The following is a 25,943-nucleotide window of genomic DNA, read 5'->3' on the forward strand; positions in this document are numbered from 1 at the left end:
AAAAAGTGTTCTCAATTGATTCCTCATGATAAAAGTTTGTACCACCAGCATACCCATCTACTGAACCCACCAGTACCAGTAACACGCCTTTAGAAATGGTCTTTGCAGGGCAAAATGGAATCTCTTTTAAAGGAGATCATAGGGATGTTTGCATTGCCTACCTTTGTTGATAGGAGGTTCTGATTTTATTTTTATTTTTTTTAGCTAGAGGTTACTGATTTAAAAAAACTCACACCTATAATTGCATGATGCCTGCATCTGTAAATTTTGTGGTTCATTTAATATATGTATACATGGTCACAGAATCATATCATAGAATGGTTTGGGTTGGAAGGGAGTTTAAAGATCTTCTAGTTCCAACCCCTCTGCCACGGGCAGGGACAGCCTCCACTAGACCAGGGTGCTCACAGCCTCGTCCAACCTGGCCTTGGACGCTTGCAGGGATGGGACAGACACAGCTTCTCTAGGCAACGTGTGCCAGTGCCTCACCACCCTCACAGGAAATAATTTCTTCCTAATACCTAATCTAAATCTACCCTCCTTCAGTTTAAAGCCATTCCCCCTTGTCTTATCACAAAAGTCCCTCCCCAGCTTTCTTATAGCCCCATTTATGTGGTTATAAGGTCTCCCTGGAGCCTTCTCTTCTCCAGGCTGAACAATCCCAACTTGCCCAGCCTGTCTGCATAGGAGAGGTGCTCCAGCTCTCTGGTCATCTTCATGGCCCTCCTCTGGACTCACTCCAACAGGTCCACGTCCTTTTTATGCTGGGGGCCCCAGAGCTGAATGCAGCACTCCATGTGGGGTCCCATGAGAGTGGAGTAGAGGAGGAGAATCACCTCCCTCGACCTGCTGGTCACACTGCTTTTGATGCAGCCCAGGATACGGTTGGCTTTCTGGACTGTGAGCGTATATTGCCAGGTCATGTTGAGCTTCTTGTCAACCAGAACCCGCAAGCTTTTCTCCTCAGGGCTCTTCTCAATAGATTCCCCACCCAGCATGTACTTGTGCTTGGGATTGTCCCAACCCACATGCAGGACCTTGCACTTGGCTTTGTTGAACGTCATGAGTTTCGCAGGGGTCCACTTCTCAAGCCTGTATAGACCCCTCTGGATGGCATCCTTCCCTTCAGAGTGTCAACTTCACCACACAGCTTGGTGTCGTCAGCAAACTTGCTGAGGATGCACACAATCCCACTGTCCGTGTTGCCAACACAGACACTAAACAGCACCAGTTCTGATACTGATCCCTGAGGAATGCCACTCATTGCTGGTATCTACTCAGACATCAAGCTGCAACTTGATGAGTGCCAATTCTCAATCACAGAGTAGTCCATCTGCCAGATCCATGTCTCTTGAATTTAGAGACAAGGACATCATGCAGGACAGTGTTAAATGCTTTGCACAAGTCCAGGTAGACGATGTCAGTTGCTCTTCCCTTATCTACCAATGCTGTAACCCCATTGTAGAAGGCCCTGAATTTGTTAGGCATGATTTGCCCTTAAGGAAGCCATGCTGACCGTCACCAATTGCCTCCTTATTTTCCATGTGCCTTAGCACAGTTTCTGGGAGGATCTGCTCCATGATCTTGGCAGGTACAGAGGTGAGACTGGCTTGTAGTTTCCTGGGTCTTCCTTTTTTCCCTTTTTAAAAATGAGGGTTATGCTTCCCCTTTTCCAGTCAGTGGGAACTTCACTAGACTGCCACAGCTTCTCAAATATGAGGGATAGTAACTTAGCCACTGCATCTGTGGATCCAGGAGACATCACCAGGACCTGTGGATACATCTCATCAGGTCTTGTGGACTTGTGCACCTTCAGGTTCCTCAGATGTTCTTGAGCCTTTTCTCCCACAGTGGCTGGTTCTTCATTCTCTTAGTCCCTGTCTTTGCCTTCTGCTACTTGGGCAGTGTTGGTGTAGCACTTACCCACGAACACTAGGCAAAAGAGTCATTTAGTACCTCAGCCTTCTCCATATCCTGGGTAGCCACATCTCCAATTTCCTTCTGGGGAGGGACCACATTTGCCCTAATCTTCATTTTTTCACCAACATACCTATAGAAGCTTGTCTTGTTGCCCTGAATGTTCCTGGACAGATTTAATTCTATCAGGGCTTTAGCTTTCCTCGCTTGATCCCTCGCTGCCTGGACAATTACCCTGTATTCTTCCCAGGCTACCTGTCCTTGCTTCCACCCTCTGCAGGCTTCCTTTTTGTGTTTTAGTTTTTGTGCAGGAGCCCCTTGTTCTTTCATGCAGACCTGCAGACCCCCACTGTAATGTCATTTGTCCCTGCCCACCGTTTGATCCTGACCCATAAGCTCTCATTTGGCTTCTCACCCAGGTGTAGCTCCATGTGCTCCAGCTGGTCATTGACACAGTGGGCAACACCTCCCTCCTTGACTCTCCTGCCTGTCCTTCCTAAAGGGACTGCATTCTTTATTCCAGCATTCTAGCTGTATGAACCATCCCACCATGTCTCCTGATGCCAGTAAGATCATAGCCCTGCAGGCGTGCTCATGTCTCTAACTACTCTTGTTTATTCCCCATGCTGTGTGTGTTTGCATAGAGGCATTTATGAAGCTGACTGACTGGCTGGAGTGGCTGCAATTCCTTTGTGCTGTTCTTCAGGTGCTCTTCTGCTGACTTGTGATCTCTCTCCAGACTCTGGGCATCTCTTGATGGCACTGGCATCAAACCGGTAGGAATGGGATGGACAGAGGTTCCCCTCCCACAGCAACTTTAGTTTAAAGCCCTCTTCATCAGCTTGGCAAGCCTATGACTGGAGGTGCTCTTCCCCTTCTCTGATAGATAGACTGCATCAGCCCCAAGCAGACCATGTTTCTCAAGGCAAGTCTCATGATCTGGGTAGCTGAAACCCTGGCTGTGGCACCATTCCTGTAACCATGTGTTGATTCACCAGATTTGACTGGCCCTTTGAAACCTTTGACTGGGAGGACTGATGAAAAAATGACCTGTGCTCCAGAGTCCTTTACGGCTGCTCTTAGGGCTCTGTAATCCTTCCCGACACTCCCCAGACTGCTCCCAGCTGTGTCACTGGTGCCCACATGAAACAGCAGCAGTGGATAATAGTTGGTGGGCTGTATAAGGCTTGGTGGCCTCTCTGTGATATCCCTGATATGAGCCCCAGGTAAGCAGCACGTGTGTCTGGAGAGCGTGTCAGGGTAGGACTTGGGTGCCTCTGTATCTCTCAGAAGAGAGTCACTTATCACTGTCACGCATCGCTTGTTCTTATGTGTGCTGTTAGTTACATGGAGAGCAGACCAGGCTGCCTTGCTCAGCTCCACTGTCTCTCCCGATGTGACAGGTCTTTCCTTTTCAATCTGAAGAGTGGCAAAGTGGTAAGAACCTCAGGTCAAAAGGCACCTCAGGCTTTGAGGGAAGTCTTTTCCTCCTGCAGGTCCTTGACCTTACAAGATTCTATTGCTGTGTGTTATTGGCCCCCATCCCTTCCTTGTGTGCCATCGGAGGAGTTATTGGCTGTTTGCCCATGGGCTGTGGGTCCACTGCAGACTGTGCTTGGAACTAGCTATCTAACTCCTTCTCGGCCTCCCTGATGTTACACAGCCTTCTCAGTGCTTCCTGCAGCTCAGCCACCTGCTGCAAGAGCTCCTCCACCTGGGCACACCTCCTTCAGGCAGGCCCACTGCCTGTCCCTGCCCCAGGAGAAGGGTCTGGGTGTGTCCTGCAGCTGGAGGTCTGCACTGCAGCCTCTCAGCAACTCCATCTGGGTGGGGGCATCCGCCACCGCTGGGGTAGGTGGTGCAGACCTCCCCACCGGAGCTGTGGCCTTTGCTCTCAGGCGGGTGCCCACCACTCTGCCATGAGGGTCAGGTAGGATGAGCACCATCAACATATGCAGATGGTCACAGAACAGCACCTGGTGGCTGGGTTATGTGTAATTCAAGTCTCTCTGCTCGACCAGTGGAATGTCCCTCTGTTGAAGAGACACCTCCCACGCAAACTAACTGCTGCTCAAGGACAAACAGGGGTTTTGTCCCAGTTACAGTAAGGAAAATAAAACTGCTGAGAGTTGAAATGTGGTGGGATGACAGAACTGGGTCCAAGTGAGCTATTATTTTACCCTGTCAGATACTTTGTTTACTTCAAGGCTAATGGGGCAGCGTGTTAGCTCTTCAAATGTGGATTTTTTGGGAGCTTCTGAAATCAGCACTTGCTTTTGCAAAGCGATGTGTGTAAGATGAGTTTGAAAACAAGCAATAAGTAGATCTGGGATGACTAGGTATGACAAAATTTCAGTGTATTTTTCCAGAATCTGACCAGAGGCAGGCAGGGAACCTGGTGGGACACACCATCCTTCTTTCTTTCTTTGTCTTCCTTTTCATTAAGGATTATTTTTATACCAAGAAGTTTAGCTGTGCAGTCTGATAATTTCAAAATTATTCTGCCAGTGTATGCTTAGTCGCAGTTTGTGCATTCGATTCCAGCTTGTGAGGCTGCAAAATTCCTGTTGCAAGGAAGCAGCTGAAGCACACTTCTGCATTGCCTGGTGGCACCTCGTGCACATGTGGCTGCCTAAGTGACCTCCCCATCCCCTCGCCTTCTCCTTCCTGGCTTTGCCTGGCCAGCCTGGCCAAATACCTGCAGGCCACAGCATGTTGCCCCTCCCCCCCCCCCTCCCCCGCCTGCTCCCCTTGGAGCTGCTCTGACTTTGGAATCATGATTTTGAAGCCTGCTCTGGATAGTTGACTAATGAGAATTAAATTCACACACCGCACCTCCCGGCCCCACCCCCCTCCGCTTTCCCTTTGTAGCATGATTATCAGGCTAAAAGCAACGTATAATTTAAATCCTTTATTGAGTCAGTCTTTAAAATCACATTTCTCACCCCGCCTGCTGCAATGCTCCTTGAAAACAGAGAGCATACAGAATTATACCTAATAGGGTAAAGCTAGGTTGTCTTTCATTTCTTTCTACTAAGAAGTAAAAGCACAAACCGTGATGTTCTGTTCAATAGCTAGGAACACTTTTGACATCTTTATTTCAAGCAAGACTGCAGAAAAAGTAAAGCATCATGCAAATCATTCAACACTGAATTTGTAACAAAATTTGGAATAATGTTTTACTCCTTACAGGCTGCCTTTGTATAGCTTTTTTGTAGGATTCAATATTGTGATATTTCAAAGACATTAAATACACAGGCAAGCTTTTGTATTGGCACAAGAGTACAATGAAAATGTTCATGCATTGGCAAATAGGTGAATATTAGATTACATAGAAGTAAGAATTTGCTGTTGAAAGAAGTTCAGAATTTTTAATATTGTTTACCAGTAGGTGTTCTGTTATTGAGGATTCAAATTACAGCAGTCTGTCTTTTTGCATTGTCATACAAGTCTGAGCTGAGAATTATACAGAATTTAGAATAAAACTTGTTTTGGTCTGCTTCAGCCCCCTAATTATCAACTGATTTGTGACCACATACCTTTTTCTGTGTGGTCACCCCGAAGCTGCATACACAGAATGTATGTCTTTAGAACTCTGTTTGCTCATCTTTCAGGGTATGCATGTGTTTCATTTATTGAATAATGTGCTGGGATACTGGAAGAGTCTGGAATCACAGATCTGTGGCAGCTTGAGGCTTGGCCCTTTAAATTGTCTATAGCAGGCCAAACACTGAAAACCCACTGTCATATAAGTATGCCAATATGAAAAGTATTGAACGTTTATTTCCTGTCTGGTTTTGTAAGGGCTGAGCATATATGTGTAGCTACAGCCCTTTTTCCTGGGGCCGGTTACTGGATAAAGTCAAGTCTTTAGTGTCTCCAAGAATTGGCTGATGTTTTTTAAGACAGACTTTAAATATCACTACTTACTGCTGTGAAAGACTTACTAATGCACTCATCACTACATTAGTCTTTGGGGAACTATTCATATGGGGGTTATTTGAGCAGTGTCAAATTTTCATGAATAATACATGTATTCATTTTGAATGGAAGGTGCTCTCTGGCACACTCCCAAAGCACGAAACATGTCAAAACTACCTTCATTTATTTGCTGAGTCCCCAGAATCAGTATTTAGAAGCGTGGCTTCGTTACTCCCTTGTACGCTGTATGCTCTTGCAGTCCTTGACTGGGCAAAAATATCAATTAAGTAAGCAAGTTACACAAACTTCAGGATATCATCAAAGCGTGGGGAGAACCAAGTGACTGTTCAAACAAGAGCTGTACTCTGGGCAAAATTCAAATACTACATCAGCTGGATTCCTCTTGAGGCCAATAAATGTCATTTAAAAGTGAATTGGTATTTGACGCTTTTGGGAATTGTCTTCTCTCTGAGTGTATTCCAGTGCAGTGTGACCATTTAGGGCTGTTCTTATGTATGAAAATGTTTGGCATTTGAAAAGTAGCTTTTATATTTCTATGGGTATTTATTAGTGGTTCTTTTTCACATTACTTTAAGATTAATCTCTGATATTAAATTGGGAAGCCATCTTAGGTCAATTTTGCAAACGGAGTTGCAAAACGGCTGCAAATCCTGCTTTTTTACATTCTTGCCCAGGGCACAGATTATCCCTGTCACTGTATTTTTGGACAGAAAAGGAACAGTAAGTCAGCCACTTGCTCATATAAGAAAAGAACACTTGCAGTGTTTCTCTTGTTGCTGAAAGAAAGAAATCCTCCGTTGCGTCAGGAAATTTGACTGCTTTTGAACTTTTAGATTTACAAAAGGCTTCTGGAGTTTTTCAGAGCAAAACAGTGATTTTGGTGGGATTTTGAAAGGATGCAGTAATTTGTTCAACTTTCACAAGAAAAAGTCCATGTGCATTTGCCCTGGAAGTCAGAACAACTTCTTCCCAAATACTGCAGTAGTTTTGCCAGTACTGCTGACAAGGCAGCACCTGGGAATGAGGCTTATCTGTGTAGAAAGCCAAAAGCTCTGTTCCAGGTATTTATTTCAGAAAGACTTTTCACTTCTTGACCATCGGTTTTGGTTCTATACTTGAATGTTGGTTTGTTGTTGTGTTGGTTTTTTTTGGGGGGGGGGGGGGTTTGTTTTTTTTTTTTTTCCCCCAGCAACATTATGTGCCTGTGGTTTCTCTGCTTTTTCTTTCTCACTTCATTTCAGGCTCTTAGTCTGCAAATTGGTGATCCATGATTGAATGTCTGCATGGCTGTGAATCATTAAAAAAAACCAACAAACAAACCAAAGAAAAAAAAAAAGGAAAGTAAGTAGTGTCTGTCATCTTACAAGCTACAGCTTCATTTTATCTTTTCCAAAAGCACTTTGATTGGTAAGAATACAGCCTACAGTGCAGTAGATGAAAGATGAAAAATTGAAGAGTGAATGCAGTTCTGCAAAATGATACACAAGGTCAGTGCCACCCACAGCTTGGTCTTCTGCATTCTGAGTATTAGCGCATGTGGCAGTGTTTTGATCTTTCCTCATCATTTTCCTGGTCATGGTCCCATCTCCTAAGACAGCAGGGACCTGCTCCTTGCCCTTTTTTTAGCTTTTTTCTTTTTTTCTCCATACATTGCCTACACAATCATTGACTTTTTTTTTACATACAGCACCAGTGTACATGAACAATTAGCCTCTTCTTGTTTAAAGCAATGTTGGCCATTCTTGCTCTGAAATGACAACTCAACACTCTCAATGTCTGCTCTTTTCAGTCTGCTTGAAATGTTTTTTGTGACTTGCATGAAGTCAGAAACAATTCTTTTGATACTCGACCCCATAGATTACTGACAGCCCAGTTGTGCTTTGCTTTCTGATGTTGCGTAACACTATACTGCTCAAAAAAAATTTCTGTTTAAAATAACGTGACTACTTAGCACGGATCCTGCAGCTCATAGCCATGCTAAGTAGTATTCTGTTTCACAAGTGGTCCCTTTGAAGTCAGTAGAGTTACACATGCTTACATCATGTCTGAACTTGGTCCGCTGTGTTTACAACATGCATATTTGATATTGCACAGTGGGTGTACATAACTTTTAAAATAATAAAATCTTTATTACTTTGAGGAGTGTGCACATTAAAGAATATATTTTCATTTACATCAAGGCTCATTACACTCTTCTGGCTATGCAAAAAGCCTTAAAACTAGCATAAATTCCACTAAAGACCAGCTGAAAATCCCTTTTCACAGCCAACATTGCATAAAATGGTGCTGTGTGTAAACTGAAATGGAGACCTTCCAAAAGGGGTTTTGTAATTTCAAGGGGATATTTTCACTTTTTTTTTTTTTTTTTTTTTTTTTTGTTTTCCTGATATACAATAATCACTGTAACTTTTTTGTTTTGCATGTATGATATACCATCTTACAATAAATCTTTTATGATGAGTAGCTGACCTTTTTTATCCCTATGAGAGTAAAATCAAATGTTAACACTTTTTCTACTTACCTGTATAGCAGTGCTTATATAAACAGAAAAAAGGCTGCTATTTCTTGAATTACTCTGAAGAATTTAGAGCAAAAAGAATTATTCCAAACCTGTAATGTCAGTTAGAATCTGTTTTGTTTGGGTTCCCATTTTGGGAAGGTAAGGCAATGCATAAACACATACTTTTTAAGAATGTAGAGGTGGACCTTTATGTCCAAACCTTCTCAAATCTATACTTTCTTGGTTTTTAAGCTCCAGTTCTTGCCCATCTGCATAAAATTGCCACTTAAGGGGCTACAAAAATAAACTACTGTAGCTTCAGCTTCTGCAGCTAAAATAATAAACTCCTAGTAGTATATATGTGTTAGTTATCACCTGATAAAGAAGTATCACCTTTTGAAGATGACCCTGTATTTGAAATGCTGGACAAGAACTTGTGCCATCTGGATCCATTTCTTGACTGCAGCAGATTCCTTGTTTGTCTCTTGCAATTCGCTTGTTCTCTGTATATCAGTCTGTCTGTCTGTCTGCCTGTTTATCCATTTGCCATGCAGAGAAGGTAACGCCACTTACGCTTCAAATGCAAAAGTCTGCCTAATATCTGTAAGGAGCTGTAGAGTGGGGGGAAATACTTTTTGCTATTGCCAGTACTCTTGCCTGTTTTTTGTCATTATTCTTCCCACAAGAGGAAAAGAAAATGGTTGTTGCAAATCTTGGGGGTGAAGCCATCTATATGAAATCAGTGCCTATCTATACAGTGATGTTCAAAGACACTTTAGTAGGGAGGTTTCCTGTTGTGGTGTAGATTTTTTTTTTTTTTTTTTTGACAGAATGGTATATTATTTATCCATACCCAGCTAGTGTACAGCTTTCCTATATGGCTCCTGAATGCATCCTTCCCATCTTCTTCCTTTTTCTTTTTAACTGGGAAAATAAGCAGTGTATTGGAAATTTTTCTTTATGTGCTGTAGGCTACACTTAAACATTGAGGTCTCAGTAATTTGTGTTTTTAATGGATAGGGGTTTTTCCTTTTGGGTCATTTTCACAGAGCAACTTAGGTTGTCCAAACATATTCTGAAATACATTGGGGATTATGGTTTCAACACATGTGTGCCTAGGGCCAAAGTATGAGTAACATGAAATTTTGTTCCATTCCATGAACAAACCACTGTTTTGTGGTGTAATACAAAACATATCTAAGCAGTTTAGATCACTATCAGGCATTACAACGTTAGGTTTTCTATTTATGTGAGTACCCAAAGCTCATTAGAAGCTCATTTTATAGCTCTAGGGAAGCAAGAATAAAAAGCAGTGAAAAATAGTACATTGTATTCTGTTCTAATTATACTCTATTTACTGTACTTACTAGCATATATCAAGTGTATAATTTTATAGTTGCAGAGCCCAACTTCCAAAACTTGTGAAGTCCAGGACTGTTCGTAAAAGTATTGTGCATGTAGTTTAACTGTGCAACTTTGTGTGAACAAACTGGCTGTTTGTGTATGTGGGCAGACTGCTGGCCCCTGGTCCCTTCGTGCCATAGGAGCATCCCTGAAGAATTGTCTTCCAGTTCCTCTTCTCCACCTGCTCATAGGCCTGCAAGAAAGCTGGTGGTTGCTGGTCCCAGAGGAATCATCAGAAGGGGGCAGATAGGTCTGAAATATCAGACAGAGTTTGTAAATGTAAGCGATCAGATTCTGGCTGTGGATTTTGACTGCTCAGCTCTGCACTCTGACTGGTTGGCTGAGTCTTTCTAGAAACATCACAGCAGTGCTCACCTTGGTCGTGCAGGTGGAGGTTCCATGTCTTCATGGGTCTAAGTTTGTGCATGTGGGAGGAATCCTGATGGGTTGACATAAGGTGTTAATATATGAGAATGGGATATATAGTAAAGCAAGGACTGGAGGCAGGATGTGCCCTCGTAAGGGACAGTATTTTTAATTGCTGCTTCTTGTCCTGTCAAGTTTTCATTTTAAACTACAACTTTGTGGCCCCTTTGGCATATTGGTCTCAGCTTTTAATGAAAGGATGAATGCAGAACACAGCTGTAGACAAGTAGTAAAGCTTCTGCTCCTAAGGGTAGAGAAAGGAAAAAGAACACCTTTAGGTAATAGAAAACACACGGTTTTGGAAAACCTAGATAAAAAATGATGATAACCTTCACCTTGCCATCCTCTTACCCCTTGCTGAAAATGACTTTCTGTAGTAAAAGGGTAAGTTGCATAAACCCAACCAAAAATGAGTGTTTACATTTTTTTATAATGTAAAATTAATGAGCCATTCCCCCAATAGTACGAATAGTAAAAAACTTATTGCAGGTGTGCATTAGTAGATTATAAGCACAATTCACAGGTGGTTTAATACACAAGGCTGAAACACACCCAGGACATACGCTGAATCCTAGTGGGGCACACAATCATGGCTTATAGTATAAGATAGTATTTAACAGCGTTTCAGATTATATAGCACTTAGTTTAAAATAAGATGTGTAAGCTTGTTGTTCTAACAGAACATGTGTTTTAAAAGAAGAGCTGTGTATGAAAAAAATCCTTAAAATCCAGATAGCTGCGTCCCTTCTTCATGCTTTTAGCGTAACATATTACAGATAAAATGAAAGCACCATGCAGTAGACTGAAAACAATATGCCTGCTCCACAAAATAAATGTCTGTTTATTAGTCTGTCATCTTGCATATTTCAGTGCCCGTAAACCCACGGATAGCGAGAAGACGCCACTAAATTAAACCACAGATATTTATCCCCAAATTAAGGTCACTTTCACTTCTATGCTGTCTTCTTACTTATTTTAATTAGTGAGTACAAGCTCTGTTTTTCTTCATCTTTAGGCTTCTTTCAGGTTTGCTGTTATGCACCTTGTTATAAATTCCTTGGCTTCCAAGCAGAGTTTTATGAGTGTGGAGCATTGTATTTAAAAATAAAGATTCTGAACACCCATATGTTTTGAGGTACAATTTCTTTCCTCAGAGGGTATATAACACATAAAACAAAAAAGCCTATTTTATAATGGAAATCTGAAAACAATCAGTGAGCCTCTTGTTCAAAGTAACAACAGGTTTGCTTTAATTTTCAACAAATTCAATTTTCTTTAAAGTACTGTTTATATGCCCATGTTGAATTATAATAGTTAGTAGTAATTTATTGGGGATATTATTCCAGGAATTTTTGTATCTTCTACCTTTGACCCTAGGGATGCAATAGAGGGGGATGAAGAATGTATGGTCCAGTATGACACAATGTACAGTGCAAGAAAAGAAACATTACAGTAGAAAGTTTATCTAGAAAAGGCACATTGATTGCATTATTTTAACTTTAAAATAACTTATCACTTCCATACTGTTTATGCACTAAGAGACTACTAGCTATTATTAATTTTATTTCCCCCCCCCCCCTTTTTTTTTCTATTAAACCTTTTTTACAGCCACAGTATTTTCTTGCATGGTTCTAGGAGAGGGTCATTGTAACACAAACTGAGCAGTTTTGTCCCAGTTCGAAGCTAGCGGTAATAAATGGGAAGCTTCTGTTGTTGGCTTCAGTTGAAGGTGATAATATTGTCTCTCTGCTAGTTCCTCTGTATAAGCTAAAGACTTTGTGACAGGGTTTGGATTTTTCTTAATGTTTTTGAAATCTTGAACTTTTGAATCTATTTGAACCTTTTCAAGCAGAGCCTTGCTGTTGTTTTCTTGTAAACTTTCTACTTTAAGTCAAGTATTGCAAGACACACTTCATGTTTCCACAAAACCAGAATCTACCAATAGCAATTTCCAAGACAAATAGTGTGGAAATATTGTATTGAGCTGAAGGGTTTTTTTTGTTTTGTTTTTTAGTATTCGCCTCCTGTAGTATGAGGTCTGATGTAGAACTGCAGGGAAACTGATCCTTACAAAACTATCTGCATGCTTTATGTCTGGCGTCAGGACTTTGTCCTATGCCTTTGTAGTGAAGTCTCAAGAGGAAGTGGTTTAAATGAAGAAATAATGCACCTTCCTTCCCCAGCCTTCCTTGTGTGACTGGGAGTGAGGCTGTGTGATTCAACAAAGTTGAAATCTCATCCCTGTAGTTCATCTTGGCCGTTATGTAAGTGAGACTGACCAGGCAGACTGATTCTTGCTCTTGTTTGAGCGATTTCTCTTGTTCCTGAAGATGGATCACACTGATATTTGATGAACATTTTACCAGACATGAAACAGGGTTATTTGAGATCTGAGAAATATTTGAAACACATAGAAAATAACAAATTGAAAGATTTATAATAAAATACCCCTTAGCCTGATTCAAAGGAAAATACATAGTATTGCTGGCTGTCAGTCCCTCTCTTACCCAGCACTGTTGTAGCAAAGACCACGAGCCCTGGGAGAAGAGCTTCTATTTTCTGTGGCCTCACAAAAATTTGATGATTCAATTTCTCTTTCGTCTCTCCTCAGCTGGGAAACCTTTTGCCTAACCTTTATCTTTGTGCATGTCAGACTTGCATTTTCAGTTGCCAGAAACAGTAGTGCCAGGGTGGCTGCTTTAGCAGTTTCATTCCCGCTGGGCCACCCAAAAGAGCAGTTTCTGCTACCCCATACTGTGTGAGTTGGCTGTCAGCCTACAGTCAGGTGAAGTCTGCTTCTAGATGTGCTCCTCCTATGCCACTGCCATCTTTCCAGTAACACATCATCACTCCTGCACTGTTTTAGTGATACAGCATGTTTACAGATCGCTGGAGCAGCAGAGCCCTTTGACAATGTGTTATTGCAGCACATCATGGGAGACAGCTATTCTGAGTGTGTTTTACTGCAGGGGTGCTTTCATCTTAAGCAGTACAGCTGATCTCAGGACTGCCTTAGAAAACTGTTGAGACAGATAAAATGTTACCTTCAGAATGACCCATACATGACAGAAGCATGTATGTGCAATGTCCAAGTTGCAGAGGACTGAGCGGTGAGTATCTTTAATGGGATCTTCTTGTACAGCTCACTTATCTCCTCCAGGATCCCTGGGCAACAAGTATTTGCGTTCTTTCTCATTTTACAGTGTAACTGCAAAATCACTGTTTATTGAGAAGTATTCTTGTTTTGTTTTAATCATTAGGTGGCTTTTAAGATGTGGGCGGAAGCAGGCACGGAAACAAAGGGTGTTTGAGTTCTGAAGACGGGGAGCATGGTAGCAAAGAGCAGCGCTTTGGCACGGCGTGTGATGGTAGGGGCTAACGGTTCATGTAAGAGGATACAGACGGCACGACAGGCCCTTGGCACTGCAGGAGAGCACTTTATGTAGTGTGAGAGATAATCAGCATGTGGCTGGCATCACGGCTCAGTAACGCATACAATGAAATGGGGAACAATTGCATTCCCCTCTCTCTCTCGTGGAGGTTTCTGTGGGGAAATCCCTTCTTCTCACTCTGAAAAGGCATGTGATATTAGATATATTTACTGGGGGAAGACAGGGATCCAATTCCATTGTGCTAAGCTTTTTATTTGTCTTAATTTATTTTTCAAAAACATGCCCTTTGCTCGCTTCCTACTGTTGGGGGTACAGACTAAACAATTCAAAACTTTCCTAAGAAAAAGAGTAACTTTTTAATTGCTGCAGTGAGCAGTACTTTTTGGCAACACTATAATGCTACCAAGAGGCAATTTTAATAAAACAGTCCAGTGCTTCAGAAGCTGCTGAAGTACTAGCAATTTTAAGGATATAAGGGGATATATTTCTTTCTCCGCTTCTCTTTTTTAATCTTTAAAAGAAAACCACAGTGCCCCTTTGGTGCCTCTTAAGTGGGCACAGCTATTGATTTAAAAGAAAGACGAGCTGTTCTTTATGGTTAAGTGTTTCAGTCCAACACCCTCTTTTAAAAAACAAAGCACTTTAAGGTTTTGTTTAAGGTTGCTCTTTCCAATCCCAAGGGACTGGAAAAGGTTGGCTGTGGAAGGCCAATTTCCCCACACCAAAGTGTCTTTGGTAGGACTCCAGGAAGGCTTTGGGGCATCCTGATTTCTGTCCACTCCTTGGCTTATAGTATTTCCTCCTTGTCTAGTGAATAGATGAACTATTTTCGCTTGCTTATGAAGATACAGCCTGACATATGTTTTGCAATAGTTTTTATGCTGGTTTAAATTCAGGTGTGCCCGTGCCAAGGAAAGCAGAGCAAGTTACACCGCAATATCCATCATTCCTTTACCACACCAATCATCTGTCTTATTGGGTATCGTGTTGTGATGGAGTCTTATCATTCAGTGTGTCAGAACCTTTCAGATTAATTTGTACTATGTTTAATATTGTAGATTGCAGGGGTAAGGTAGAAACGGAATTTGTAATTATCTCTGACTGTGCGGTGGTTGTTTTTGGATTACCGTTTGGAGCATGTGATTTCTAGGCCTCGTTTCCAAAATCTGCAACCTGTACATATGCAGTTTTACACAGGCAGGTACCCAAACGTGCATTTCCAATTTACCAACTGATTATAAAGTTGAGAGATTCCTGCAATTACAACATTAATAATATTAGTTAAAATATATAAGTAAATATAAATATATAGTGCAGTACCTCAGTAACTGCAAGTACCTAATGCTGATCCTAGTGCAAGCAATTTATGAATGCCTGCTTGAAGAACAGTTTGCACTGTTCACTGTAAAAATGCATGTAAAAAAGTATTGCAGTCAAAAATTAAATCAATAAAGAATACTCATGTAAGTATATAGTACATAGGTGAAGTATAATACTAAGGTACATATGCACCTGAAACAAGTCTTGAAATACAGGATGAATTAAAAAAATGGCTAGCTGTGACACATGCAGTAGTCTTTCCAGAGAAGTTTTCAAAAGGTCGTGGTTAACAATTGAGATCTATAGCTCATTTTGCGTAGAATGCAACTTCTCTTCAAATCAAAGCAAAGATTTCTGTTTGCTTGAATGAAATGTCAGTTATACCCTAGGAATGAAATCCTTTCTTTTCCCTCTTCATTCAGTCCTGTCTTGGGCTTTTATACCCTCGAGTGTCCTCCAAAGTGAGTATGTATACATGCATGTAATTTTCACATGTGATAGACATGTTTATTTCAAAGCTCTTTATCAGAAAGTAGCTTCTGTTTGAGTAGGTCTTTTATCTTTTAAAGGCTAGTGAAAAAAGAAATTATTCTCCATGTCATATATGCAGTTGACAGTTCTAAAAAAAATTAACAGTTAAATTTTTCCCTGTTCATAACGAGGTCTGGTTTAGTTCTCAAAAACTGGCCTACAGCTGATGCCATTGCCTAGCGGATGATGTCATTTATAGTGGATGAACTATCCTGGTTTTAAATTCAGCTATGGTTCTTTTGTGAAGTACGCACTAGAGACAGAAAGACCAGGTAAAATATACATTATAACGTTATTACATTTCAGTTACTTATGGCAATAGCCTGTCTGTCTCTTTACCGAGAAGGGAAATTCGAAGTCTGGTATTAGGCTTCTATCAAAGGGCTGATTAGGAAGTGTTCTTTGGTGGTGGAGGAAAGTGGTCTGGGATGCCCTGGCTTTGCTAAGAGAGTTACAGAGTATAGGACTGTCAAAGCAACCTGGTGAAAATGTTTGGGCTAAAGGTTTGTTCTGAATTTTTTTGCAAGGTACAGAGGATTTGCTCCTTTTCCAGTCCAGAACCTTTTAGATTAATACATGTTCAGTATGGAATAGCAGTAGATAAGAATAGCTAGTTGATTCCTAGTTTTGGATAATGTAGCTCTGTCATCCCATCTACTTCACTTCCATCTTGTTTTTCCTCTCCTTGTTTGTTTTTCCCTTTTTAAAAATAGATATTTAGAACACATTTTTTTGACTGCATAGAGGTCTTGGTGGGAGTCAGCAAGTATTAGAAGAGTTACCATATTTCATTTTCAACCTCTGTTCTGGTTTAAATTAGTTTTCTCTTTCTAACTTCAGAAAAAAACATTTTCAATTGAATTTCAAAATTTATGTCATTCTAGTGGTGTAATGACTGTAGATTGAAATCACAATGAAGACAGGCAAAAAAGTACCATGTATGGAAAGAATTTTCCAGTTTATGAAGTAGGTGAGTCTGTGCACATTTTGCTTGGACTTAAGTGTGACATTTGTTTTACCTTGAATAGTTAAAACAAACTAAGTTGCTTTGCAAATGTAGGAAACTGAGCACTCTGTAGGCCTGGGGTTATTCAAAGCAACTATCCAGGGTTGTTTCTGAGTATAATGCTGCAGTTTTCTACCTAGAGCTAATATATCAGCTAAGCAATGGGCTGTTAATGATCTTGAAGTGAGGAGTAAGAGTAACCCTTTGTGCCTTTGCCTTTGCCCTTGCCTGCCTGCCTTTCTTTCCACAAACCTTGAGGTTTCAGGCAAAGGGTTGGGTTCCTTTTAACCCAATGAAAAATACCCACTAGATGTATAGCTCCAAGGACCCCAGTGCTGAATTAGAGGTAAAAATATTCCAGGGTAAAGGAAAGACAGTGAAACTTTAAAGAATAGCAATCAAAACAGATATTTCTTAAAAAAACATAGTGCATGTTGTCTTCAAATTGGATGTGTTGTTGATAGGTACTTGAAATTTTTCCCAAGTGTTTAGTCATGTAGGGAATTGTAACTTCATCTGTACTACAAGCAGAACGTTTTTACATGAAAAGGTATCTGCTCATTTAGCTAGGTTCTGGCTTGTCCTAAATTTTATTTCCAACTTTATCAGTAGTATGGATCTTACTTGGAAATTAAAGAAATTACATTCAAGCAATTTCATTACATTTATTTTTTTTATGACGTACATTTACAGGTAAAAGGAGTAATATTTTGTTCTGTTGAGAACCTGTTAGAAAACAGGATCTAATGGTAAGCTGTGTTCTGCTCTTCTGTTGCTTCTTCACTTCTCAAGTCATGTACCTTCTGTCCTCATCTGCACTTGTGCAGCTCTACTCTTTATGGTGCACATAAATGAGAGCACTGGTTTTGTATGTGTCAGTTAATTAAAAATTCTGTTGATTGGATGCTTTAGAATACACCTTTTACAGCCTATTGTCAGAGTTGTTCTACAGTCGATTGTAAATGGAGCTGACCGAAAAATTAAGGAATGTGCTTCCAAGTGAAGTAGGTAAACCTAGGTATCAGTGTCCTGGATGGAGCCTGTGACAAAAATTTATGTGTAACAGGGTTATCTATGAAGTACAGTAAAAGCTAGTTTCTTACAAACCCATTCGCTGTCAGTTAGAAGGCATGATCGGCATTAACCAAAAATGTAGGTCTTCTGAGTTAGAATTAGCAGCTCTTTGACTAATGAAGAGCCAAATTTCTCAGTGGATAGGAATTTCTAGTTATTGCTTTTTCATTTTCAAGTGAAGGAGAAAATGCTAGTGCCAGTAGGATGAAAGGATGTCTTGGTGTTGCATCTCAGGTTGTGGAGTCTGGGTTTTTTTGATCTAAGAAGTATGAGATTTAAGAGGTTTTGAACCTTTTTGAGTCCTTCAACATTGCGTAGTAATTGAATGTTTGTAAGGGGCTTTCTGGTTTTAATCATGTGCAATTTTTGTCTCTTTGTCTCTCGAATCTGCATGTTATTTTGTAGGAAACTCCTAAAATGCCATTGGCAGATAAACATTGTGTAAATAATGTTTTTTGGTTTTCTTATATCAAAAATTATCTTATTATAAAAAAATACATAAGTATTTTTTTGTTTTCTTCTCTCTTATGATAATGATTAACGTTTTAGGTTTGTAGAAACATGTTCAGCCATCAGCTTTGGACAGAAAAAGCAGAGTATGTTCGCTTTGCTGAGGCAGTTTGGTTTATGCCTCTGTTCGTTGCGAATATTGGAACTGACCAAAGGCTATTAAAACACTTTTCATCTAAGTTGAGTTCATCATTTATGCAAACACTTGACCAACCTGATGAATATTTATAATAAGCACTTAAAAACTTGAAGTATGTTTTTTAAAATTGTTTTTATTTTCCTGTCAAATATAATTATGATTTAGGCAGAGTGAGTAACTCCAAAGACATGTTTACAGTATAAAAGACATCCTGGGGCTTCTTTCCTTTATTGTACCAAAACACAGCGCAAATCTTTATGCTGTCCATGTTTACATGACTTCCTGGTTTTTCCTCCTTTACTGTAGCTGTAGCACTGAAACAATTGCCATTTTTTTTCTTAAAGTAGAATAAACTGTTATTTCAGCTTCATTAGAATATTTTTTTTTTTTGGTGACTCCAAGAAATGTGAAATATGAGTACAGGCATTAAGGAGGATCTTATGGCTGTGTAGCAAAACACTTTGGATGTGGAAGGCACTCTTCCTTCTTAAGTGGTGTTCAGGCACATGATTATGTGTGATCAAATTTTACTTGTCCTTCCACAGCCAGTGCAAGTTCTGTGGAAGCCACCAGATACAACTAAAATGATAAATAATAGTAATAAAAAAGGCAGTAATAATATGGAGTCCACATAGTAGTGGTAATATGGAGTCCACATAGTAGTGGACAAGATTTATGCATCTGTATTGTGCTCCCCGCCCCGCCCCCCCCCGCCCCCCCCCCGGGTTTCCCTAAAAACACTGAGTTACATCAGTAAGTGCCTCAGAGCTCCATTGTATGAAAGAAGACATTTCTGACCGAGTTGACACTTATAATGTTTAGATATTTCTTGGGGAAAAAACCAACATAGCAGTCACAGAAAAAGGAAATTGTGCTTTATCCATACAAATATATCCTGAAGACTGCTTTGTGGGTCTACATTACCAGTACTTATACTGCTGTGTTAATTATACTTTTTCCTGAATGATTATTACTCCTCTTTCCCCCTTCTACATTTAAAATGCAAGGTCAGAGACCAGGTTACACAAGCTAGGTTTGGATTTTTTGAATCTTTGATAGCAGCATTATCAAGCTTTTGAAATTTGGATGCTAGTTGGGTGGAAGTAGGTAGATATGAAAACTCTGCAAGCAATTACAGTGATTTCTGTGGCAGGAATCCCACACCTGCAGAATTCCAAGAGCCCTGGCTATTCATTGCCCTTTGAACCTTTGCTTTTGCTTTTTCCTCTAACTGTTGTAGTTCAATTGAATGTACAGCCACAGCCTGTGGAAACAGACAGATGCTGCATGTATGACAGTATGCTGCCAGAAATGGAAAAAACACAAGAAAGGGCAGCCTTGGATGTTGCATCCAGCTGCCTGCTGTGATTTTTCCACTGAAGCACTAGGGGGATTAACCAAATGCACTGCCAGTTTTACATGATCTGTGACAGCTTTAAAATGGAGGTTTTTGCATTCTTCTGTCTAGTGTCCTTTCCCTACTCTCTCCCTTCCCCCTTTTTGGCAACCATTTCTACTGCTGAGAATGAAAATGCTCAGCTAACTTCAGGTTTGTTGTTACTCTCAGGTGAAGTGAAAGCTAGGAGGGAAAGGATCTCTTAAATGAATAACGTTGACTTCATTTGGCCCTGTAGTACTTGTATTCATGGGAGACTCTACAAAATTATTTTGCTAGCAGGGGTGTTATAACAGTGCGCATTAAGATAGTAAACTGATAAAATCAGAGGGATCAAGCCTCTAGCACTGCTGTGGGTACGAGTGGATGAGGACATACCTGTGCAGTGTACTTCTGAAGTAATTTCCTTGTTCCATGTGCCAGTACAGAGGGTGGGTGGGATCTGTGCCTACTTTCTCTTTCTTTGGATTTCTGGGGTTGGGAATCCACTAGTAGGTGGGCCTTGATTTTCTGAGAACAAATTATTGTGAGCAGCATTGACGCAGCTGTGTGGCAAGGGGGAAGCCTTTTACTCACCTTTTTGCAGTTGTCCAGTGACAGCTTAGAAACGTAGCTGTAAGAGAGTGTCGCTGGATAACGGAGCCTGAAGAAGTAAATGTCTTTTCGTGCGTGACTCGGTGAGAATTATGCTCTTCATGTTGGGGAACTGACATAACATCGTGCAATATCTGTATCTGCTATAAAGTCACTAGCCCATCTCAAATATCAGTATTAGATTTGCTGTTTGTCCTTAAAGACAATTCTGTAATTCCCGGTGTGCCTGCAGAAATTATTCAGTGAGTGATGAAGAACCTCAAACAATCTGTATATTGTTACCAGACGCTGAACAGAAAAAAGAGTCTGTTTTTAAATTAGTCAGGTTTTTTTTGATTCATTTACAATATTCTGGGGGGAGCTGTGGTGGTGAAGAGGAATAGATAGAGAAAAAGTGACCAAATCTGAAGTTAAAAGTTTAAAAAATTAAAAAATAGTCTGAGAATTCATATACAAGTTAAGTATGCACCACGGAATTGGGCTGGTTTTCCATGCAGAGGTCTTCCTCACGCAATTGCTCTTTTGAGAGCCTCCTTGGGACTGATCAGGTACTGAAGCACAATACAAGAGAGCAAGCATCTGTCTAATACTTATATTAGTAGGTCATTGAAGTGAGTGGGTTCTGTGTATTAGTGAAGTTAATTGTATCCATCACTGCTTGTAGGATGAAATCCTGTATGTGCTTTCCAAATGTGAATGCATTTGTCTGAGAAACAGAGGTTAGAAGCATGCAAGTTGCAGTGAGCGAGGACTGGCGATTTGAAACTTAGATTATTGTACTCAATGTGTAATCTGCTTTTCACTTGAACAGCTTAAGGTTTTTTGCCTGATTCTGATCAGTATCCATCAGAGAACACAAAGAACAAGTGTCCTTTTGAAAATCTTATCAAATTGTTGCTAGAATATAAGAATATAACCAAATCTAAAAGGCTCATTTAGGTTAATATTCCATTTTCATGAATGATCAGTGGGAGATCGTTTAGGCAGCAAGTGGCAGGTATATAGAAAATAATCCTTCCCCTGTTACATCATAGTATCTCCTGGTAATAAAACCTCCTGGAGGCATGGTTATGCTTCGAGAGGTTTTATGTGGGGGGATTGGAAGGGCACCACTATGAGTTAAGAAGTGTTCCCTGCAGGTTTATAATAAAATCTTTTACTGGTGATTGTCACCGCAGAAATAGCAGCAGTCTTGGAGCCTTGGGGAAGGCATGCTTGGTTCTAGCTTTGGGAAATCAGGCCGTTTTATGAAAGCCACAGAGATTTGGAAGTACTGACCTGGTGACCATTGCTGGTAATCTCCTATTAGCCCTTCTGCATAATGGAGGCATTTGTTTCACAGTCTAATGGATGAAGGACAGGTTTTCGGGTAGTTTTGAAGGCTGGATACTCTTCCTTTTGGCTGACAGTGATTCCTCCAGATCATACTTGAATTTTATGGGCAAGAGAGAGTAGTAAGTAAAGCTGTCATTACTGATATTCTGGGGTGAATAGAAGTTTTCAGATTTTAGGGCTGTCAGGCTTAATACTGTAATGAGAACCACCTTGAAACAAAGGGGGTTGAGAATAAAATCTGTCTGTCCTGTGCTTTGTTTTGCCAGCCTAACAATATTTGGGTTTTGTATTTTTCATTTCTATTTTTGAACAGTTTAATTCCTGTGAATATAAGAGGGAAGGACAGATTGTTACACCTGTGGAATATCTGGAAAACAGTTCACTTCAGGACAGTTTTGCAATTCTGTCATTTGAAAATACTGCCATTGAGTGAAAAATAAGGAACATTTGGGGAGCCTCTAACTAAAAGTCAGAAACATGTCACTGTCCTGAAAAAGAAGTGTACGTGTATACCCTTAGGAATCGAGAACTGTTTGGCTTGGGCTTTTCCAGATATTAAGAGGCTGGCTGCAAATGTAGGAGGAGAGGAAGAAGTATGCAAAAGGCACAAGGGGATATAAGAAAGGAATCATCAGTTGCAGACCAGATAGTTTGTCAGCCTGAGAAGAGCCTTGAGGAAGCGTCTTTCAGTCAGATGATAGGATGAAAAATTTTGGGGTCTGTGAATAAAGAAAGGATTTCTCTGATCTGATCTGTCCAGAGTTCAGGGAAATAGGATGTATGGGTTCTGAAATAACAAAAAATGTATCTGTATGTGGCTATTCATTACTCTGCTTAACTAAAGCAAAAATCTGAGTTTAGGGATAGCTTTTTGATCAATAATTACATATATAATAAAAATGAAAGTTATCTGCTAGTGATAAAAAAATTATTATCAAGAAAGAACTGTATCACTTCTTGTGCTTAGTCATTTGTTCCCCTTAATATATTTGCAGCAGGAACAAGACGGAAATTTATGCTTTGCGTACAGACAATAAACAACTCAAGTGTCAGAGTGGATCAGAAAATTGGGAATTCTTTATATTTCAGCTTTTTTTGAACTACAAGCTGTCAACCGTTGCTAAACCAAGCACAGCAGATATGTAAGTAATCTCATGTGTTGCAGTAAGGTCTATGTACTACATACTGTGGAGGTGGAAAAGATGCAAGTGTCGACGTGCTGTCTAGCCTGTGTTTCCTCTGAGAGGTGCATCCCTGCCACAGCAGAGCAGCAAGGACTTTCTTTGCTTTTAGTTTCAAACTACTTAGAGCCATGGAGAATCCTATGTGCATCTGTCAGGCTAGCTGTTAGGGTGAGTGGAGCACTGTTGATCCTTAAAATGGTGGTGGCAGCAGTACTTGGAGTTCTGCAGAGCCATTTAGGAAAGATGGAGCAAAAGAGTAAAGCGCAGGATAAATAAGACTCAAAGGTATGTCAAATTTTAGAGTGTGTACCTGTCCTTTAAACAAGCAAAAAACAGAACAGCTATTTGGAATAACCATGTAACAGCCCCTCAGCAGCTTCTATTATTTCTACGTGATCACGATTACAAGGCCTCTGTGAGGTAAATGTTGACTTATTCTGCTTAAAACATGTAATTTTGACTTTTTTCTTTTTTCCCAACTTTGTATCCATTCTGTCCTTTTACTTAGTTAAAACTGTAATCAGTAAGAATTAAGTCAAGGTCTTTTCCATGATGCGTTTGCTGTGTGTGTCTGTGCCGTTCTATCATGTTGTGGGTTGGGAATCTGTGAGGCCAGTCCTGTCAATACTGAAAAATATGTCCAGCTTGCTTGAGCATTTCTTTGCAAACCAGATGAGAGGAAACCATTGCTTTTAGATCTGAATTTTTTGAGTCCTGTGCTTAGTGATACAAGTTATGTTGTTGGTCAGTGAACACAGCACCTTTTTGTGACCAGAAGGAAAGGGAAATTGTCAGGGCTTTCTGCGTGCAGCCTTGTATCTTAACTTGTGGAGCAATGATTATGGTGCTTACTAGATACTTAACTTATAAGGAGTTGGTTTCATTTAATCACTGGTATCAACAAAAGGAATTCCTGAACTGGAAAAGTACATCTGAACTAAGGTTCTCCTTTATTACATCTCCTCCTGCCTGGTTTGTATCTACTGTGTCCTTCAATCCCCTTTTCTCTTTCTCTCGCTTCATAAAAATGTCCAAATACCCTTTAAGTTCATCTATGTAATTTACTTTGATGATTTCACTTGGCAGCTCCCTCCATGTGCTTAGTACTCTTTGACTGATATATTGTATTGGAGTTTAAACTAAATTTCTTTTTTATTCCTGTAGTGCTTTATTTATTTATTTAAATTCCCACCTGTCCCAGTCAAGTTATTCCTTTTTACCGTAACAAGCTTTTAAGGAATTTTAAATAAGATTGTCACTGTTTTAACTTGAGCCATGTCCCCTGATACTTACTTTTGGTTTCCATGTGTCAATTCCCTCGATTTGGAATTTTGCTTTATTTTGTATCACTTCTGAAGAACAAATTCTGACCATCCCTGGTAGGAGTGCAATGGACTCATCCCTTGTCAGCCTTGTCCTGTTGCTGACAGAGGTCAGAATCTGGCCAAAATCCCATATGAACAGAAGTAGGAAGAAATTGTAATAGAATCACCTTCAGCATTCAGATCATGTGCCTGTTGCCACTGTTTTTTCTTCCTTTTCTCCTCTGTGGATACATACAGACTCATTTAGTTTGCATACTTTCCTTTAATAGGATCTGCTTTATTTCACACATACTTGCAAGTAAATCTTTATTGTAGATTTTGGTGTTCTTTCCAAATATGGGTGTTGTTGCTTTTCTTAAAATCCTCCCCAGCTGTAGCTTTTCCTCTTGCTCCTGATGGGTTATCTACACCTGGCTGATGTGGAAGCCCTCACTCAGTTCCATCCCACTTTATCCTTCTTTTTTTTTTATTTATTTTTCTATTTTTCTCCTTTAATTGTTGTGGTGTTACCTCCAGAGGATAACTACGTGATAGCTGCCTGGTCTCATGATCCAGCTGTGAAGTGGGGTCCTCAATAATACTTGCCACTAGGGTTTCTAAAAGTGATGTGCTAGTGAAGTCTTTGCCAGAACCTTTTATGAAGATACTACTTAATATTTTGCACATCCTTGACCTTAGATATAGTACTTTAGGTAGCATAACAGCTCCTTCCCTAGCAGTATTTGACAAGGAGTAGATGCCACAGCCATATTCTGTGCTGCTGAAGATGGGTGCAACCATGGGGGCCCAGCATTTCACAAAAGGCTTAGAAAAGTGTATGTAAAAGATTGTAAAATACTCCTTATCTCCATGTTTCAAATTATTTCATTATATTTTGAGAGTGCATCTCAGAATCTAGTTTGCCTCACTTTCATTCTACCCATAGCTGACTGAAATGTTTTGAGACTGTTTACGAAATGGACTAAGAGCTGAAATACATATTCCATTTGCAAATTAAAGTAATAATATTATGAAATTTAAGATGGTAAACGGTAGTATCTGAGGAGCATATATAGTTGACATAAACGTGTGTGTATATATATGTAGTCCTACTTTCTTTTACTTGTACATAAGTCAAGCCTAACATAATTGAGCTCTAACTAGTCACTTAGAATTGTTAATATGTATGTAAACATAACTTCCTATTGTGGTTAGCCTCCTTTTCTTCTGGAGTCATCATTTATTGAATACATTTGCTACTTTTTCTGTGTTTTTCCCTTCTGCTAACACTCTGCGTTCCATTCCTACATCTGTGTGGTTTGGGGGTTTTTTGTTTGTTTGGTTGTGGGTGTGTGTGTTGGTTGTTTTTTTTTTTTTTTGGGGGGTGGGGAGGGAGTTGTTTTGGGATTTTGTTGTTGTTAAAAAAATGTATGTCCTCACAATTTCTTTGGTGCTGCAACACTAGTATTCTTATTAAGTGTCTTTAAAAGAAAGGAAGAACTAGAGTGGTTTTTTTTACTTTCATTCCCATCTCCGGGCTACACAGAAGACATGTATATTTTGACTTACCACAGTCAAAACCATATAGTTTTACGGTGACAGACCTGTGATCACTGGTTTGTGATCTAGATCAATTCTAGAAAGGTAGGATGCATGCTCTTAGACAATTGTTGTGCACTTGTGCAACAGAGTCCACCTGTGGCAGGGCAAACACTGCCACTGGTCTCATGAGACCAGTGGCAGTGTTATTTTTTTCCTGTTACAAACACTGGATGCCAGAGCGAGGACAGTAAGTGTTCTCCATTATAGTCACATCTTATGCTTTTCCTTTATGTTGCTGCACAAGTAAGTCTGACTTGGGTCAGAGCTTGCATATAAGGTACACTTAGATACTACTAGAAACTAATACTAGAATTATATGAGCAGTTTAATTCAGTTTTGTATTAATGCTTCTGCATACACTAATGGT

The 25,943-nt window shown here is 40.1% G+C and overlaps 1 protein-coding gene across 6 annotated transcripts in view; it reads left to right on the forward strand.

Moving 5' to 3' along the window:
- SUGCT (succinyl-CoA:glutarate-CoA transferase) overlaps nucleotides 1–25,943 on the forward strand; it is a 337,967-nt gene that overhangs the window by 194,338 nt on the left and 117,686 nt on the right. For 2 of the 6 annotated variants that reach the window (XR_008821583.1, XR_008821584.1), the window contains exon 13: nucleotides 13,450–13,557. The exons of the other annotated variants lie outside the window; for them this stretch is intronic. The gene's annotated coding sequence lies outside the window, so the exon portion shown is untranslated. The remainder of the gene's footprint in view (nucleotides 1–13,449; nucleotides 13,558–25,943) is intronic. 6 annotated transcript variants of the gene reach the window in all.

Source organism: Falco biarmicus, chromosome 4 (genome assembly GCF_023638135.1).
Source record: "Falco biarmicus isolate bFalBia1 chromosome 4, bFalBia1.pri, whole genome shotgun sequence".
Lineage (NCBI taxonomy): Eukaryota > Metazoa > Chordata > Aves > Falconiformes > Falconidae > Falco > Falco biarmicus.